This window comes from Carcharodon carcharias, chromosome 9 (assembly GCF_017639515.1).
Source record: "Carcharodon carcharias isolate sCarCar2 chromosome 9, sCarCar2.pri, whole genome shotgun sequence".
In the NCBI taxonomy this organism is placed as follows: Eukaryota; Metazoa; Chordata; class Chondrichthyes; order Lamniformes; family Lamnidae; genus Carcharodon; species Carcharodon carcharias.
Window position 1 is genome coordinate 160,398,592 of NC_054475.1, and position 18,637 is coordinate 160,417,228.

General features: G+C 43.4%; 1 long non-coding RNA gene across 1 annotated transcript in view; it reads left to right on the forward strand.

Moving 5' to 3' along the window:
• Positions 1-18,637, forward strand: part of LOC121281790 — a 97,903-nt gene that overhangs the window by 17,996 nt on the left and 61,270 nt on the right. The window lies entirely within an intron of this gene.

Sequence of the window (18,637 nt, forward strand, 5' to 3'; positions counted from 1 at the left end):
GGCACTTGTGATTTGATTGCCAGGCCTATGCACAAAAGTGTATTCATACGCTGCCAGAATTAAGGCCCATTGTTGTATTCTTGCTGAGGCTATGGGTGGTATAGCCTTTTCCTCACTAAACAATCCTAGCAATGGTTTGTGGTTTGAAACGATTGTAAAATGGCGGCTGTGTATGTATTGGTGAAATTTCTTAACACCAAAGATGATGGACAGGCCTTTTCCTATCTGCGAGTATCCCTTTTCCACTGTGGTGAGCGTCCATGATATGTAACCTATTGTCTGTTCCGTGCGGTCATCTATTCGATGAGTGAGCACTGCTCCCACTCCATAGGGAGATGTGTCACATGTCAGCACCAATTCTTTTGTCTGGCTATAATGCACTAATACATTGGATGAGTCTAACAATTGTTTCACTTTATGAAAGCTTCTTTCTGAGGCGCCTCCCAAGACCAGCATTGATTCTTTTTGAGTAGAGAATGCAGGGGGGTCAGCACTGTAAACAAACTGGGTAAGAACTGCCCGTAATAATTGATCATTCCTGGGAATGATTTGAGCCCTGAGGTGTTCTTTGGCGCAGGTGCCTCTCTTATGGCTCTCACTTTTTCCTCAGCTGGGTGGAGGCCCTGTGAATCTACCCAGTGACCCAAATAGATTACCCCCCTCGCTTGGAATGTGCACTTTTCTTTTTTTAGAAGTGCTCTAGTTTGCAAGAAACATTTTGCGACTTCTTCTAGGTTTGCCAAATGCTCTTTTTCAGTGAATCCTGTCACCAATACATTGTCAAAATAGACTACGGACTGGGGCAGTCCCAGCAGTGAGCTTTCCATTGTTCTCTGAAAGATGGCACAAGCTGAGGAGAGACCAAAAGGCAATCGTGTATATTGGTACAACCCTTTGCAGATGTTAATTGTGACAAATTCCCCAGGAGGCATTATCCAATTCAAGTTGTTGGTAAGCATGACATTTCAAGCTTTGTGTACAATGTCCCTCCTGCCAGTTTGGCATACAGGTCTTTGATTTTTGGAACGTGGTGTCCATCTAGCTTGGCTACTTTATTAACCATCAGTTTTAGTCCCCACAAATTCAGATGCTGTGGTTGGGTTTCAGGATGGGGACTATGGGTGCTGTCCATTCTGAGAACTGAACAGGTTGTACAATGGCGTACTTATTAAGTTTTTTAAAAATTCGTTCATAGCATGTGGCTTCACTGGCTGGGTCAGCGCTTATTACCCATCCCTAGTTGCCCTTGAGAAGGTGGTGGTGATCTGCCTCCTTGAACCACTGCAATCCATGTGGTGTGGGTACACCCACAGTGCTGTTAGGAAGGGTAGATCTCCAGTCCCTGCACTGATAAGAGCCGCAGTGGACTGAAGAGGCAGTGCACCAACATGCCTGAACCTAAGTCCCAGAACCTGAGGACAGGGTAAGCTTCCAGGTTAAGAAGGGTAGTGAAGGCCTGGGAGGGGGGGGTGGGGGTGGGCGCTTGGGGCTTATTGTGGTGTTGAAGGAAAGGCGGGTGGGGGGGGGGGCAGTGAGGTCTTTAAATGGGGGGCACCCACAGTCAGAAGGGGGCTTCTAATAGAGGCACCACCCCACCCCTAGGGAGATCAAGCCCGTCCTTTTTTGGCCTTCTCTCAGGCCAGCCTAAAAATTGAGGCAGGGTGGGAAAGGGCCCTTTAAGTGGGGCAAGGGAGACCTTCCTGTCCAAGGCCTTTCCCACCCCAGCATAAAATTGCTGCATGGCCGGGGTGGGCGGGAACCCGGGGAGAATCCCATTCCTTCAATTTCACTCTCCCCACCGCCTGCCCCCAACCCCCCCCCCATCCCGCCTAAAAATCTGCTGGTGGGGGAGCGTGAATTTCTGGCCATAGGATTAGCTGCAACTGCCAACCTGCATCTGGCATCAGTGAGGACATTGAGCATGACGATGTGTTCTGCCTTATGCCCATTCTCAAATCCCACTTCATCCTCATCCTGCTATCTCACAGGAAATGCAAGCTTCTGATACATCCTATCTTGCTTTCCAACTCACCCCCTTTTCCTCATCCTAACCTGCTTCTTCTACATTTTTGCTTTCAGATACCCAAGATCTGGCCATCGTAGCCTCACCATGAAGGGCCAGAGCAACACCAGGCCTCTGCTACATGCTGCCTCAGACCATGGATACCAGTTGCTAAAGAGGCTTACCACTTTCTCACAGCAGTCCAGCAATCTGTGCTCTTGCAGGTTACTAGGTTACTTATTGAGGTCCCATCCCAGGGGAGCGGCAATGTTCCGTGGAGCATGAACCTGCTCCCGAGATGACAGCATTCATGTTCCCATCAGTGCCATACTGCCATTACCTTTCTGTTGACCTTCAGAGACCCAACCCACACTGCTGCTGTTCAAACTGAGATGGTGCAATCCAAAGCCAGGCCTTCTAGGGCCAGAGCTGCTCAAGGATGCCCATGAGCCATCTGCAATTTCCCTTTGAAAGTCAGCAGTCAGCAGCCTTTCACCAGCCATGCCACCCACTGGGAAAGTGCTGTGTAGGAGCAAGCATGCATGCTGGACAAGTACTAAAGCAATGCACAAGGATGAATAAAAACAGAAAATGCTCACAAGGATGAATACTTTAGTTTTGTATGGCACATTGGGTGTGTTATTGAATAATGTTGTTGAATGGTTTTTCTCTCAGTGAGTTTCATATCAGGGTTTTGGCCAAGGAGTGGCTGTGATTTTCAGTAACAGTTGGATTGAAAGGTGGAGGATTGTGGAGTAACTGGGATGTGGGGATGAGATTTCAATGGAATCAAAGTCTGTGTATGTGCTCAAGGATAGCCTGAAGCGAATGGGTCCCAGATGCCTCCTACCCTTCTCTTCTTCTTCTTCTTCCCAACATGACCCTCCCCCCAACCCCTGAAGGCCTGGTGGCAAGGGTTGCACCCCCCGCTTGGCCAGGTTATGGAGGACCAAAAACAGAAAATGCTGGAACAACTCAGCAAGTCTAACAGCGACTCTGGAGAGAAAGACAGAGTTAACGTTTCGAGTCCGTATGACTCGTCTTTAGACTCTTCTTCTGAAGAAGAGTCACACGGACTTGGAATGTTAACTCTGTCTTTCTCTCCACAGATGCTGTCAGACCTGCTGAGTTGTTCTAGCAATTTCTGTTTTTGTCTCAGATTTCCAGCCTCCGCAGTATTTTGCTTTTATTTTTTAGGTTAAGGAGGATACAGCAGATCACCATAACCACGGAGACAGACTCCAGTGATCACTGGAGCCCTCACAAACCCTTGCCCCACCCTCCCCATTGAGTGGTCCCAGCAGTGTAACTGTTGGGCTGGAATTAGTGGTGGCGGAAGGAGTCCTGCAGCTTGCCCAAAAGTGGGGTATGAACCCAATTTGGCAGGACCCAGGCCCGCATGCCGCCGGGTGGCTGTGTCCCGGCTAAGGAGGGCCACCCTCTCCCAAGAGCTGCTGGCCTACCAGAGGGTGGATGGTTCAGTAGTCTCAGCAGATGAGGGATGGACGTACACACTCACAATCAGGCATATGAGGTCTGGGGGAGCTGGGGTCAGTCAGGTACTGAAAACATGGGAGGGGGTTTGTGAGGGCAGGCAGTGCAGTTGCCATGGAGGGTGTGGGCAGCCGTTGTCACCTTGGGGGCCACTCCGTGGGCCCCAAGAGCACCAAAAATGGAGGTCCCCCAGAAGCCAGCTGGGAGGCTGGTCAGGGTTTACCTGGTGCTCTCCCAGCACGACGGAGGGCCCACACACTCCTGGTCAAATGCCAGCAGAGGTGGGAAGAGATTGTTAATTGGCTACTTAAGTGGCTCAATTGGTTCTCACTGGGGGCATGGTCTGCAACCTTTCCTGCTGCTGGCAAGATCGCATGGCGGCGAAGAAGTGATAGACACTCCACCTCCACCACCCACCTTCCTGCATTATCTTGTCAGTCTTTCCACCTCTTACCTGTCTCCAGAGAGCTGTTATGGTTTCCATTGGTAATGTGTGTCCTTCTCCTTTAGTCTCTTTCTCTTTGTGTTCTTTTTTATGAGTGTTTAAGCCCATGTGCCTTCCTTGTTCTGCGTGAGTATCCATGTGTGTGAAACATGTACAAATCTGCCCACAAGCATTGCCCCCCCAACACCCCCCCCCCAACTCTCTATCCCTTTAGCTAACTCTTATGTTCTTTAGGCCATCTTATTTATGCTATTTTATTAAAATAACTACACCCAATTAGAGTACAAGTGGAAGCTCATTATTAGCATGTATCGTATTGTATGACATTGTCAACTGTTCTCCTTATGATAACTAGTCACAATCCTTTTGTCTACATTTTCCAATTGAATTTAAAATAGTTCTGATGGGAAAATCTTAGCCATTATCTCAATTTTATTTACTTTAGAGATTATTAGAAGAAACAATGATTCCTTCATTGCGTATAATTACCCACCAAGTCCCTGTGTGGGTGTTTATTAATGAAGTTGAGAGCTGCCTTTGTTGATGTTAGAATATTTTAGAATGGTTTAAATGGTCAAGTATTTCAGTGCATTGTGCTTTTGCGTTTCATCCAGAAATGTGGACAAAAGGAGAAGTTGCACATGGGATTCTGAATTTCACAGACAGCAGAACAAATGTAAAACAAGGAAGTGATGGTGAATTTGTACAAGACTTTGGTTAATTAGAATATTGCGTGCAGTTTCTGGCTTCCCATTGTAGGAAGAATATTAGATCCATGGGCTCACAGGTGTACTGATAAAATGACACCAGTAAAGAGGAGTTATAGTTATGAAGACAGTGCAGGAATACCATTAATACACTACTGTGATGACTGTCACTTTAAGATCAGTTCAACTGAGTAGGGGGTCACGTGATTTGTTCGACCAATATGTGGCTAGCGCAGGGGAATAAATTCTAGGGAGGGGTTTCCTAGGAATGGTGGCTGTATCAGGGGCTGGCTGGATACAAGCAGCCACGGAAGTTCTTGTGTAAATAAAGTTTGTTTGACTAAGAAGCCTCCCAGAGCGTGTTTCTACATTTGGCGACGAGGGCAAAAAACTATCCTGGCATTGTCTCTCGCCTGCATTTGTATCGTGTCTAATTGACGACTGTGGATAGGAAATTATATTACTCAGAGATGCTGCTTTCTGGCCAGAGAGATTGATTCGACTCCTCTTCAGAGGAATGGGGTTATTTCCAACCTTCAGCCATAATGCAACATTTTAAGTTTAATTTGCGAGCGAGAGCCCCGGGGGAGTTGCTTGCGAAATACATTGCAAAATGCAAACAACTATCAGAGTTTTGCAATTTTGGTACAACCCTAAGTGATATGCTGTGGGACCGATTGGTCTGTGGAATGTGTAATGATACCATACAATGTCGGTTGTTAGCGGAAGTTGATGTTGATTTCAGACATGCGATGGAGATTGCGCTCGCTGTGGAAAGTGCTACGGCAGATGCATTGGAACTGCAGGGCGCGCAGAATGGTGGCCTACGCCAATTAGGGCAGGAACATCAGCCAGCCATGGTGCCAAATCGGCCGAGGACATGGGAAAAAGGGAAGCAGTCCAGAACTAAAAGATACAGCAGAGGCAGTTCGGCGGTGATACCTAAGGTCCAATGTTATCGATGTGGGAGCAACCACACTCCTGAATCTTGTTAATTTTAAGGAGGTTGAGTGTCATTACTGTGGAGGGAAAAAAGGACACCTGAGGAGACAATGCAGGGCTAGACCCAAGCAGTCGAATAGCCAATCCAACAAGGTGTTACAAGTACAGTGTGGAGGACCCTGGCACCAGTAAGTCTGATATTTACTCTCTTTCCAACCTCAAGGACATTAAGCCAGACCCAATCACCGTAACGCTCTGTGTAAATGGGAAGCCTCTAAATATGGGAGTAGATACAGGTGCATCAATCACTGTAATGGGTGAGCGCACATTCCAGTATTTGAGAGGGAGTGCCCAGCCTTTACATATAGAGAGCACTTCAGCCAAGCTGAAAATATACACTGGTGAAGAAGTAAAGGTGAGGGGTACCACCATTGTACCGTTAAGCTATTGACAGCAGTCTGCCCAGCTACTCATCGTAGCAGTAGTAGTGGGTAAAGGACCAAGCCTTCTGGGCTGTGACTGACTCAAGAAAATAAAGTTAAATAGGTCTGACATTTTCCAGATGAGGACAGGGGGATCGTCAAAGTTGTTAAGAAGATATGACAGTGTCTTCCAAGATGATTTAAGCAAAATTAAGGGCTGACAAGCCAAAATCTGCATGAATCTGGAAGCCACCCCTCGATTTTTCAGAGCAAGACCGGTAACATATGCCCGACGCGAGAAAGTGGAGGCTGAAGGAAAGGGGTTAGAAGAATTAAGTATTATCCAGCCGGATCAGTTTTCAGAATGGGCTGCACCCATTGTCCCCATTGTTTTGAAGCCCGACAAGACTATCCGCATTTGTGATGATTACAAACAAACCGTCAATCAGGCCACAAAGTTGGACAACTATCCTCTTCCACGCATCGAAGATCTTTTTGCAAAACTGGCCGGCAACCAGTCATATGCCAAGTTGGACATAAGTCACACTTATCAACAGCTTAGTTGGATGACGGTTCCCGAGGATATGTCACGATAAATAGTCAGTACATGGGCCTGCCCTTTGGTGCCTCGACAGCATGCGCAATATTTCAACGCACAATGGAGAGCCTACTACAGGGTTTGCCACTGGTTGTGGTGTACTTCGATGCTATACTCATCACAGGGGCCATGGAAGCTAAACATATGGCAAGTTTAGATGAGGTGCTAAAAATGATTTCGGAAGGCTGGAGTTCATCTTGAGAAAGAGAGTGTACTTTTCAAGCCAGGGAGGTGACTTACCTGGGACACAGGATCAATGCTGAAGGGTTACACCCCGTCGAGGAGAAAGTCAGGACCATAAAAGAAGCGCCTTCCCCAACAAACATGTCTGAACTTAAATTGTTTCTAGGAATAGTCAATAATTATGGCCGGCTTTTTTTGACAAATCTATCCACCGTGCTGGCCCCCCCCTTACACATCCTACTAAAAAAGCACCAGCGCTGGTTTTGAGGAATTCCTCAGGAAACGGCTTTCAACAAAATGAAGCACTTGCTGCGGTCTTCAAACCTACTTGTACACTTTGACCCATCGAAGGAACTCATGCTGATGTGTGAGGCCTCTCCATATGGCGTTGGGGCAGTGTCGGCCCATGAAATGGCTGACGGCTTGGAAAGGCCGATACGATAGGTGTCAAGGACACGATCAGGAGCTGAAAGAGGCAATTCACAAATCAAAAAATAAGGCCCATCAATAGTTTTTTGGTGTCAAAAAGTTCCATCAATATCTACATGGGAGACACTTCACAATTGTTTCAGACCACAAGCCGCTGTTGGGCCTCTCTAAGGAGGACCAGGTTATTCCACCAACAGCCTCTGTGAGGATTGCAAGGTGGGTACTAACCTTGGCCACATAAGAATATACCTTTGAACACTGACCGATGTACATATTGTAACTGCAGATGCCCTGAGTTGCCTGCCCTTGGAAGAAAGTATTACATGTGCACCTATTCCTTAAGAAACTGTCTTGGCCTTAAATTTTTTGGATACATTACAAGTCTGTGTGAAACTAAGCAAAACCTGGTCAGTCTGGAACCACTGTTACCTGGAGCACAAGAAAATCCTTACGGGATGGGGAAATGAGGCTATTTAAGGGGACATGAAACCTTATTCCATCCATAAGCATGAACTTAGTTATCAAGATGATATTGTGCTATGGGGAGCATGAGTGGTCACACCTGTGCCGGGCAGGGAGCTACTCCTGATGGAACTACACAGTGCCCACCCTGGTATCCCAAATGAAAATGTTAGCCAGGAGTTATGTATGTTGGCCTGGAATCAACACTGATGTTGAGAACATGGTGAGGCACTGCCAACAGTGCCAGTTGGAACAAAATCTGCCAGCCACAGCTCCACTCCACCCTTGGGAATGGCTTGGGCAGCCATGGTTCCGCAGCCATGTCCATTATGTAGGACCATTTATGGGTACATTGTTCCTCCTTGTAATTGATGCACAGTCTAAGTGGATAGAAGACACTGACATTGACGGCGACCATCAAAGCTGCGGCACTGTTTTGCAGCTCATGGTGTGACTGAAGTGACCATGTCCGATTAATGGGGCAGTGTTCACGAGTCCAGATTTTCAAAACTTCACCACACTCCAATGGTATAAAACCCATAGAAGCAGCGCCCGACCACCCAACATCGAAAGGCTTGGCTGACGGCCGTCCAGACTTAAATCTGCCATGAAAAAACTTGGGTGGATCTTTAGCAACAAGAGTCTCTCATTTTCTGTTGAGTCACTGAACCACCCCACACGCAACGATAGGTGTTCCTCCTGCTGAACTGTTAGTGAAATATCATCTCAGGGTGAGGTTAAGCTTTGTGTTTCCAAATTTGCAGGGAAGGGTTGACTCAAGTCATTGCAACCAGAAGCCAAGTCATGATTCTTGCAGTAGAGCTAGGATGTTCTCAACTAATGAAAATTTGTATGTGAGAAACTTCAGTAGTGGTCCTAGGTGGATTCCCGGAAGGGTAGTTGAGACCGGACCTCTTCTGCATCAAGTAAGGATAGACTGATGGATCGTTCAGATGCATGTTGGCCATTTGAGGGGTATTGGTGTTTCCACTGAGTGTTGCCAAGCCCGTGTACATCAAAGACTCTGGTCAAGGACATTAATGATAAGGAATTTACCGATAATGAATTATCCATCCCAAATGCGACTGCGAGCCCAGGCTGGCTGGAGAGGAGGAATGTCAGGGAGCAGGAAGTGACCCGTCCCTGTGCCTGCAAAAGGAGGAGCTCCAAGCAGGGAAGCAGAGCCTGTATGCCCACTCAAAAGGGCCAGGAGCGAACAGGAGCTGGTGGTCCACCAGGCAGCTCCCATTAGTACAATTCCAGAAAATGGTGATCCAGTAGAAGCCTCACAGCTTGTCGAACCACGCCGCTCGATGCGAATTCGAAAACCATCCCAAAGTCTTGCAATTGACCTCATAGTTTATATTGCGTATTGTGTAATTGAAGCCCGGGCTAATGACCTATGTAATTATTTCTACAACTCATTAGATTCTTGGTTCAGTTGTTAACTGAAAAGATATACAAAGGAATTAAGCGGGGGGATGTGAGATCAGCTCAACTGAGTAGGGGTCACATGGGTTTGTTCAACGAATGTGTGGCTAGCGCAGGGGAATACATTTGAGGGAGGGATTTCCAAGGAACATTGGCTGTATGAGGGGCTGGCTGGATACAAGCAGCCACGGAAGTTCTCATATAAGTAAAGTTTGTCTTGTTTGACTAAGAAGCCTCCCAGAGCGTGTTTCTACAACTATGGACAGCCTTAGAAAAATAAAAGGATAAATGTAGATTCCTACAGCATGGAAGGAGGGCATTCAGCCCATTTGTGTGCGTGCTGGCTCTTTTGAAAGAGATTAATTAAAGAGCCAAGCATTCACTCCCACACACCTACACTTTCCGTTATAACCCTGGCAATTTTGTCTTTCATGTCTTTCTTTGCTTTCTGTGAAGGGGGGCAAAAAAGGGGGAAAACATTGGACAGCTCCAGGATTAAATATGAATTAAAATGGATTTTACAGCCCCCCAACCCTCCACCCCATCCTGCCATGGCGTATTTGAAGACAGAGGGTCTCTTAAAATGCAGCGGGTGGTCTTCCTGCCCCTTGCTCATCCACCACTGACCGGTCCCTAATTTTACAGGAGACAGTGGAGATGCCGGTGAGCCCATTCGTCCTTTGGCCTTTTTAAAAAAAAAAATCATTCATGGGATGTGGGCTTCGCTGGCTGGGCCAGAATTTATTGCCCATCCCTAATTACCCTTGAAGGTAGTGGTGAGTTGCCTTCTTGAACCGCTGCAGTCCTCATGGTGTAGGTGCACCCACAGTGCTATTAGGGAGGGTGTTCCAGGATTTCACTGACCCTGCAACAGTGAAGGAACGGCAATATATTTCCAAGTAAGGATGCTGTGTGACTTGGAGAGGAACCTCCAGATGGAGGTGTTCCCATGTATCTGCTGCCCCTATCCTTCTAATTGGTAGTAGTTGGGAGATTGGAAGGTGCTGTCAAAGGTATCTTGGTGGGGTTCCTGCAATACATCTTGTAAATGGTATGCATTACTCCCACTGGGTGTCAGTGCTGGAGGGAGTGACTCTTTATGGATGAGGTGCCAGTCAAGCAGGCTGTCTTGTCCTGGGTGGTGTCAAGCTTCTTGAATGTTGTTGGAGATGCACTCATCCAGGCAAGTGGGGAGTATTCCATCACACTCCCGACTTGTCTTTGTAAATGGTGGACAAGCTTTGGGGAGTAAGGAGGTGAGTTACTTGCTGCAAGATTCCTAGACTCTGACCATCTCTTGTAGCTACAGTATTTATATGGTTAGTCCAGTTAATTTATGATCAATGATAACCCCCAGGATGTTGATAACGGGGGATTCAACAATGGTAATACCATTGAATATCAAGGGATGATGGTTAGATTCTCATGCTGGAGATGGTCATTGCCTGTCACTTGTGTGGCTCGAATGTTGCTTGTCATTAACAGCCCAAGCCTGGATATTGTTGAAGTTTTTTGCTTCATTTAGACACGGACTGCTTCAATATCTGAGGAGTCGCGAATGGTGCTGACCATTGTGCAATCATCAGAGAACATCCTCACTTCTAACTTTATGATATGGAAGGAAGGTCATTGAAGCAGCTGAAGATGGTTGGGCCTGGGACAATACCCTGAAGAACTCCTGCAGTGATGTCCTGGAACTGAGATGATGGACCTCCAACAACCACAACCATCTTCCTTTGTATAAGGTATGACTCAAACAAGCAGAGAGTTATCCCCTGATTCACATTGACTCCAGTTTTGCTAGGGCTCCTTGATGCCACACTCGATCAAATGCTGCCTTTATGTCAAGGCTCCTATTGTATTCACGACAGGGCCATCTCTGATCACCTCCTTGTGTCACTCTCCACCCACATCCTCATGTTACAGAGATTGGGAGGAGGTAAGAAAATAAGGAGATATGAAGACAAAGATGTGTCATGAAGCTATTAATGTATATAATATTTCGGAAAATATTTTTCTTTTAAAATAGAGGTTTAGTATGTGGTGTGTCTTAACTGGATTAAAGCCAGTTAGTTTGGGTGCTTTGTGTACTAGTTTTGAGATGTAAGAGAGGTAGAGTGCATTTGCATTTTTTGAATAGAGCATTCAAGAAGTGGGGTGAAATCTGGCATCTAGCAAGCAGAGACCAAGCAATATGTTTATATTGTTAATAAAATTGGTACTATGAAAGGGGTTTTATTGTTAGAAGAGGTGGGTTCAAAGAGGCTGGTGGTATAATGAGAATTTACATTCAATGAGCTATGCTAGGTATAACAGACAAAAGTTTGTGTGTACAGGGCAGAGGGAATGTAAGATTAAGGTAGCTGTAAGCCTACAATTGTCACCACAGGAACCAAAGTGAAAGGAACCCCATTTTGAATTAAAGGTGAAAATGCTTTGCCTGTTGTCTAGTTAAGTCTATGGGTTGCTGTTGCTTTGGTGGAGATTAGTTTGGGAATTTGTTAAAAGCTATGAGAGCAGTAATTTGTAGCCATGTGTATGTGTTTAATGTGTTGTAACTGAATAAAATGTTTCATTTAGTTTAATATAAAAACCTCTCAAGAACTTTTCGTATGATTCCTGAATTTAGAGCTGTGTCTCAAATATACCAATTAAAAATAGAGGTTATGACAGTTGTTTAAAGTTTCCCTCTGGGATTTTTAAATAATTCTGCTTTACCAAAAGGTTGTTTCATAACAACTGGGGGCTCTAGCGGGATAAAAATATTTCTAATTTCATGTTTGATTTGGAATTGGTGAATCTTAAGGTTACAGGTACAAGAAGTACTTTGAATTCAGGAGTTGGTGAGGTATTTTAGAAGCAGTGAGACTGCAAGATGGCTTTGGCAATTGTTAAGACTTGTCTGGGAGTAGAAGAGAGGACTCTGGGTTAGAGAAAATAACCAAAAGTAAGTTAAAAGAGTTAGCAGATAAGTTAAAATTAGGGTTACCTGTGAGGGCTAGGAAATCAGGTGTAATTAAAAGTATAGCACAGCATCTACAATTGGAAGTGAATCCTGAAACGTATGAGTCACAGCTGGAGGTAGTGAGATTTCAGTTACAAATGAAGACGCTTGAATTTGAGCAAGCATAGGAACTGAAACAGCTTGAATTTGAAGCAAAAGGACAGGGAAATGGCTTTTAAGAGGGAATTAGAAATTGTGAAGATAGAGAAGGAGGAAAAAGAAAAAGAGAGAGAGAATGAATCCCAACTGCAAATGCTGCCCACTAAAGAGATGCCAGTAGGTGAGGAAGGACTTAGCTCTAGAGCAGAACCCAGTGGAGAGATGTTTAAATTTGTACAAGCTCTCTCAAAGTTTGAGGAAAAATATATTGAAGCATTCTTTATTTCATTTGAGAAGCTAGCTAAACAGATGAAATGGCCACAGGAAAACTGGGCATTGTTATTACAGTCTAAGTTAGGTAGGGTGCATGAGGTATATGCTTTGCTATCAGGAAAAACATCGGTGAATTATGAAGTGGTGAAAGAGGCTATTTTGAGTGCATATGAATTGGTTCCTGAAGCATGCAGATAGAAATATAGGAATATGTGAAAACAGCCTGGGCAAACTTACATGAAGTTTGAAAGAATAAAACAAAGTAATTTTGACCAGTGGATACAGGTCAACCTTTGCAGCTCTTAGGGAAGTAATTCTTTTGGGAGAATTTAAAGATTCAATCCCTTCAGTAGTGAGAATTCATTTAGAGGAAGATAGGATTGATTCTGTAAGACAAGCGGCAGAGACAGCTGATGATAGAGTTAGTTCACAGAGCTAAAGCTTTTCTTGTGTCACCCTATCAAATTGGAAAATGATAAAAAGTGGGAAGGTGAAAGAGAGGCAAGTAGCCAGGGAATAGAAGGAGTAGCTGGAAGTTCCAAGGAAGTTTTTTCTCAGAATAAAAAGGAAGGTAGAAGTGCCATTTGAAAATTGAGGTGTTTTCATTGTAATAAGATGGGGCACACAAAGTCAGTGTGTTGGAGATTGCAGGAAAAATCTGTTGGAATCGTTGGGGTACAGAAAAGCTCTGGAAGCAAAAGTACTATGGGTTCTTAGGTTCAAGCACAGCAGAAACTAATGGTTTGTATACAGGTGAAACAAGGAGATCCAATAAAAGGTAAAGAAGTGGGAATATGTTCACAGTTTACTGAAGGGAATTCTGAGGAGCAGGTTGTAGAAATGTTTAAAGATTTTGTGTATGAAGGGAAAGTCTTTCCATGTTTACAGGGTGGAGTAGGTAAAGATGTTAAGAGACACAGGAGTAGCCAATCCTTAATGTTGTGGGATAGTGATATTTGTTGTTCAACATAAGTATTGCAGGAGCAGGGAATAATAAGTGAGGTTCATGGAGATGCTAAATCTATCCCATTGTGGAAGGTAAATTTAAAGAGCAAATGGAAGACAGGTAAAGTTATATTTAGAGGGGTGGAAAAATTGCCCATTGCTGGTGTTCAATTTATTCTTGGTGATGATATAGCTGGATCACAAATGTGGGTGATGCCTATGGTAGTTGAGCAGCCTGTAGAAGTGTTTTAAACAGAGGCTTTACAGAAGGAACATCCTGGATTGTTTCCTGATTGTGTTGTAATGAGATCAAATGCTCATCGGGAAGAACAAGATAAACAAACAAGATAAACAGGCAGTTCAAAAGCAAGAAGAGGATGTTGAAATCCAATTAGCTAGCACTGTGTTTGGTAAGATTGTTCAAGAGGAAGGAATGAAGGACAGTTTAGCTGCAGTGTTTAACTCAAAGAAGTTAGTGGAATTACAGAAAAACGATTTGCAATTAAAACAGTTATATCAGAAAGCTTATTCAGAAACAGAAGCAAAATGTATCCTATTATGTTATTATCTTTGGGAAGGTATTTTGATGAGAAAATGGAGGTTGGATCATGTCTCAGAAAATGAAAGCTAGAGGGAGATGCATCAGATTGTTATCCCATTAGGGTATCAAAATGAGATTCTGAGGATTTACTCATGGAATTCCAATGGGGGGACATTTAGGCATTATGAAAACACAGGAAGAAATAGAGATTTTTTTTAGCCAGGATTGCATAGGAATGTAGTCAAATTCTGTCAAACCTGTTATACATGTCAAATAACAGGAAAACCACAAGCAGTGATTAAGCCGGTGCCTTTAATGCCAATACCAGCATTTGAAGAACCTTTTACTGGCGTCATTATTGATTGTGTAGGACCCCTCCCTAAAACTAAAAGTGGAAATCAGTATTTATTGACAATAATGGACGAGTCTACCAGGTTTCCTGAAGCAATACCTTTAAGAAATATTACAACTAAGAAGATTGTGGGTAAGTTAATTAATCTTTTTTACAAGATATGGTTTACCTAAGGAAATATAATCAGATCAGGAGTCAAATTTCATGTCGCAGCTGCTTAAGGAAGTAATGAACCATTTGGGGATAAAACAGTTTAAGTCAACAGTGTATCATCCGGAGTCACAAGGAGCTTTGGGAAGATGGCATCAAATTTTTAAAATTAAGATGAAAGCATATTGTCACGATTATGCACAGGATTGGGATTCAGGAATTCCATTCCTGTTATTTGCTATTAGGGATGCTCCTAATGCATTGACTGGTTTTAGCCCTTTTGAACTAGTTTATGGTCATGAGATAAGGGGACCACCGAAGTTTACTCATAAGAAATTTGTGGGTCGAAATTCAGAAGCTATCTTCCTGTATAACGTATCAGATTTCAGGGAAAGATTGAACAGAGCATGTGAGTTGGCAAGGGAACATTTAAAGACATCACAGCAAATTTTGTTTCTGGGGAGAAAGTATAAGTTTTGTTACCAGTACTAGGTGATTCATTAAATACAAGATTTAGTGGGCCTTACAGGATTGAAAAGAAGTTGAGTGAAGTAAATTATTTAATAAATACTCCAGATAGAAGAAAGAAGCAGAAGGCGTGTCATGTAAATATGCTTAAAAAGTACTTTGACATGGAAGAGGAACAAAGAGGTATTAGTGAAGGTGGATGATGAGAAAGAAATGCAGGACTCTGAAATTAATTTCCTCTATCAGATTGGATAATGAGGGGTGCTTGAAAATTGAAATGAAATATTGAGTTACCTTTCAAACAAGTGTCAGTGATTTGGAAAAGCTATTGCAGTCACACAAACCTATTTGTGGAAATAAGCTGGGAAGGACAAATCTAGCTATACATAATGTATGTATAGAAAAATCATCTTCAATAAGGCAAAAACCTTATAGATTAAATCTGGAAACATTACCACAAGTGCAAAAATAAATTGATTTCATGCTTCAAAATGATATCATTGAGTTTAGTTGCAGTAACTAGAGTTCGCCTTTGTACTGGTACCGAATACTGAGACGCTTGAACCTTATTTTAAGCAGGCCAATAGTCTCTCTATTTTTTTAAATTCACTCATGGGACGTGGACATTGCTGGCTTGGCCAGCATATATTTCCCATCCCTAATTGCCGAAACCAGATGGAACACAAAGACTGTGTGTGGACTATCAAAAAGTGAATGCGGTGATTGCCCTTCTCAAGGATGGGCAACAAATGCTGGCCTAGCCAGTGACATCCACATTCCATGAAAGAATAAAAAGAAATCCATGGATGGCATTGTACCTCTCCTCAGGGGCACTTTGCAGGTTCACCTGGTGTCATCAACCAGATCCTCTGCAGGTAACTTTGTCTTCAATAAGCCAGTGTTGTAGAGTGGCTGAGTAGTGCTATTAATGATAGAGTTGATTTGCAGACACTTCTTGGGTGGAAACATTAAGTTTATTTACAATATGCTCAGCAGCAACTTACACGTGTGCTTTCAACTCCAACTCTATCTCTACTCGGGCTGCTGTGGTAGCCCACTCTACTCTCCTATTGGTTACTACAGATCATGTGATCTTCCCTAGGCAGTATTATTCTTAAAGGTACATTACACACTAAATAAACCATAATTACTACATTCCTCCTCCTTTAACTTGGCTATACATATTATATTTACATGTACATATTTTTCGAGGCAACATAATATTTACACTGGGTAAGGAATTTACAAGTTCAGTCTTTCAGGTGGTTTCCTGGTACATGTGGAACGTTGCAGTTCCATAACTTCAGATTCTTTGTCAGAAACCTTCTTTTCCAGGTTTGCCTGAACATCAGGTGCTTCGATGGGCACTTACCGTTCTGTATCCTCAACTCTTACAGGAACATCAGACATGTCTGTCTTGGATTGAGTATCCTTAGCAGGAAACGCAGACCTGGTCATAACCACAGGTGGAACCAAATCTTGGTGATTTGTCTCTGTCTTCTGTAAATGGTTCACATGTTTATGGATGATCTGGCCATCCATCCCCACGTGGTAAGATATAGGTCCAGTCACTGCACTTATTTCACCCGGTAACCACTTTGGTCCTTCCCCGAAGTTTTTCACATATACCGGCTCTCCCACGGTAAATTCCCTCTCACGACTATGCCAGTCATGTCTGGTTTTCTGGCTTCCCTGACTCCTTTCCACCTTCCCCCCCTCCTCCCTTAATTTGGCATTATTAAGCTCAGTCTCGTCCTGAGATGGCATTTCAATAATAACTCCTCAGGTGTGACACCTGTTGTTGTGTGAGGGGTAGTCCTGTAATGAAAAAGAAAGCGTGCTGGCTTGGTTGCCAAGGAAACGCCAGTTAGCTTTTTCATGCCTGTCTTGAACATTTGAACCGGCCTTTTGGCCTGTCCATTTGAGGAAGGGTGGTACCATGCAGTTTTGACATGAGTGATACTGTTGTGTTTAGTGTGTTATAACTTAATAAAATGTTTCACTTAGTTTAATATAAAAACCTCTCAATAACTGATGGTCTGATTCCTGAGTTTAGAGCTGCATCTCAAACATAACACTTAAAATATAGATTATGACAGTTGTTTAAAGTTTCCCTCTGGGATTTTCAAATATCTTGGCCTTACCGAAAGGCTGTTTCATAACAGATGAGACTGTTAAATTTGAAGCACTGCTATACATGGAGCCAATATAAGCCAGTGACCTGTCAGCCATGGCCGAGTGGGTAGCACCCTCACCTCTGAATCAGGAATGTGATTTTCATATCATGCCCGACCCCACCAACAAATGAAAATTGAGCACATAACCCATCACTGACATTAAACCGCAGCACTGAGGGAGTACTCCACTGGTGGAGATACGTTCTTTCAGATGAGGCGTTAAACTAAGACCCAGTCTGCCCTCTTAATGGATATAATCCGAAGGCACTGTTCCAAAGAAGAGTAGGGGAGTCCTCCCCAGTGTTTTGGCTAATATTCATTCCTCAACCAATATCAATATAAGGCAGATTATCTGGCCATTATTAAATGGCTCTTTGTGGGAGCTTGCTGTGCATTCGTTTGTTACGTGGTTGCCAACTTGCCAACAGCATTTGCGCTTCATAAGTAATACTTCATTGGCTATGAAGTCCTTTGGGGTTTCCTGCGGTTATGAAATTTTATAGATGCAAGTTATTTCTCTAACTGATTGGACTCAAGCCCTAGAAAGCAGCAACCTTCAGTCTCAAAACACATCTTTAAAAATGCAATGTCTCTGTTCTAATAAATTACTGTCTGGGTCAATGATGCGAGTATTTCCTCTCCCGAAATAATACGAATGGAACACAAAGGCTCTTGAATTGGTGAATTCATTTAAAATAAATCAAAAGCAAAAATGATTCTGCTTAGAAGTGAAATGCAAAGATGAAAAGTTACATCTTCTGATTACAACAGCATGAAAGAAGCTTGAACTGAGACCCAGTAACCATTCCCATCACAACAAAACTGATGAGCTGTGTTAGATGGAACTAGCTATCTGCTGCTGTTCAATTCCTATTGTGAAAGGGCTGACTAACCAGTCAGAGAATCTGATAGGTAGTTCTTCATCTCATTTTCTGAATTTAGAATCCACATTTTCATCTCTTCTTTGTTATTCCGTAGTTTCTTTCAATAAAAAGATTTTGAACTTTAACATTTGAAAATAATCCTTAAAGTAAAAGAATAATGTGGTTCATAAACTGCCTTTACAAATGGTCACCTGGGATACCTATAAAAATAAATCTTTCGAATGGAGTGTTAAACCAAGGCCCCGTCTGCCCTTAAAGATCCCAAGGTATTGCTATAAGAAGAACAAATCTCCCAGCCAACATTGATCCCTCAATGCACAGTACTAAAACAGAGATCTGATCATTTGTTTCTTTGCTGATTTGTGGGATTTTGCTGTGTTTAAATTGGTTGCACTGTTACGTTGCACTGCAACAGTGATTATACTTTAGAAGTACTTAATTGGCTGTTAAGCACTTTGGGATGTTCTAAGTTTGTGAAATGTTCTAATATAACTGCTTATCTTTATTTCAATGAGCGTTCCAAAGGAGGCAAGCCTTGCGTATTGATGGTAGTTGTTGAGCCCTGTTTTGTTAATTCGTTGTCACCATCGTCCTCTTCAAGCCTCCTTCAGACCATGTCTCAGTGTTAT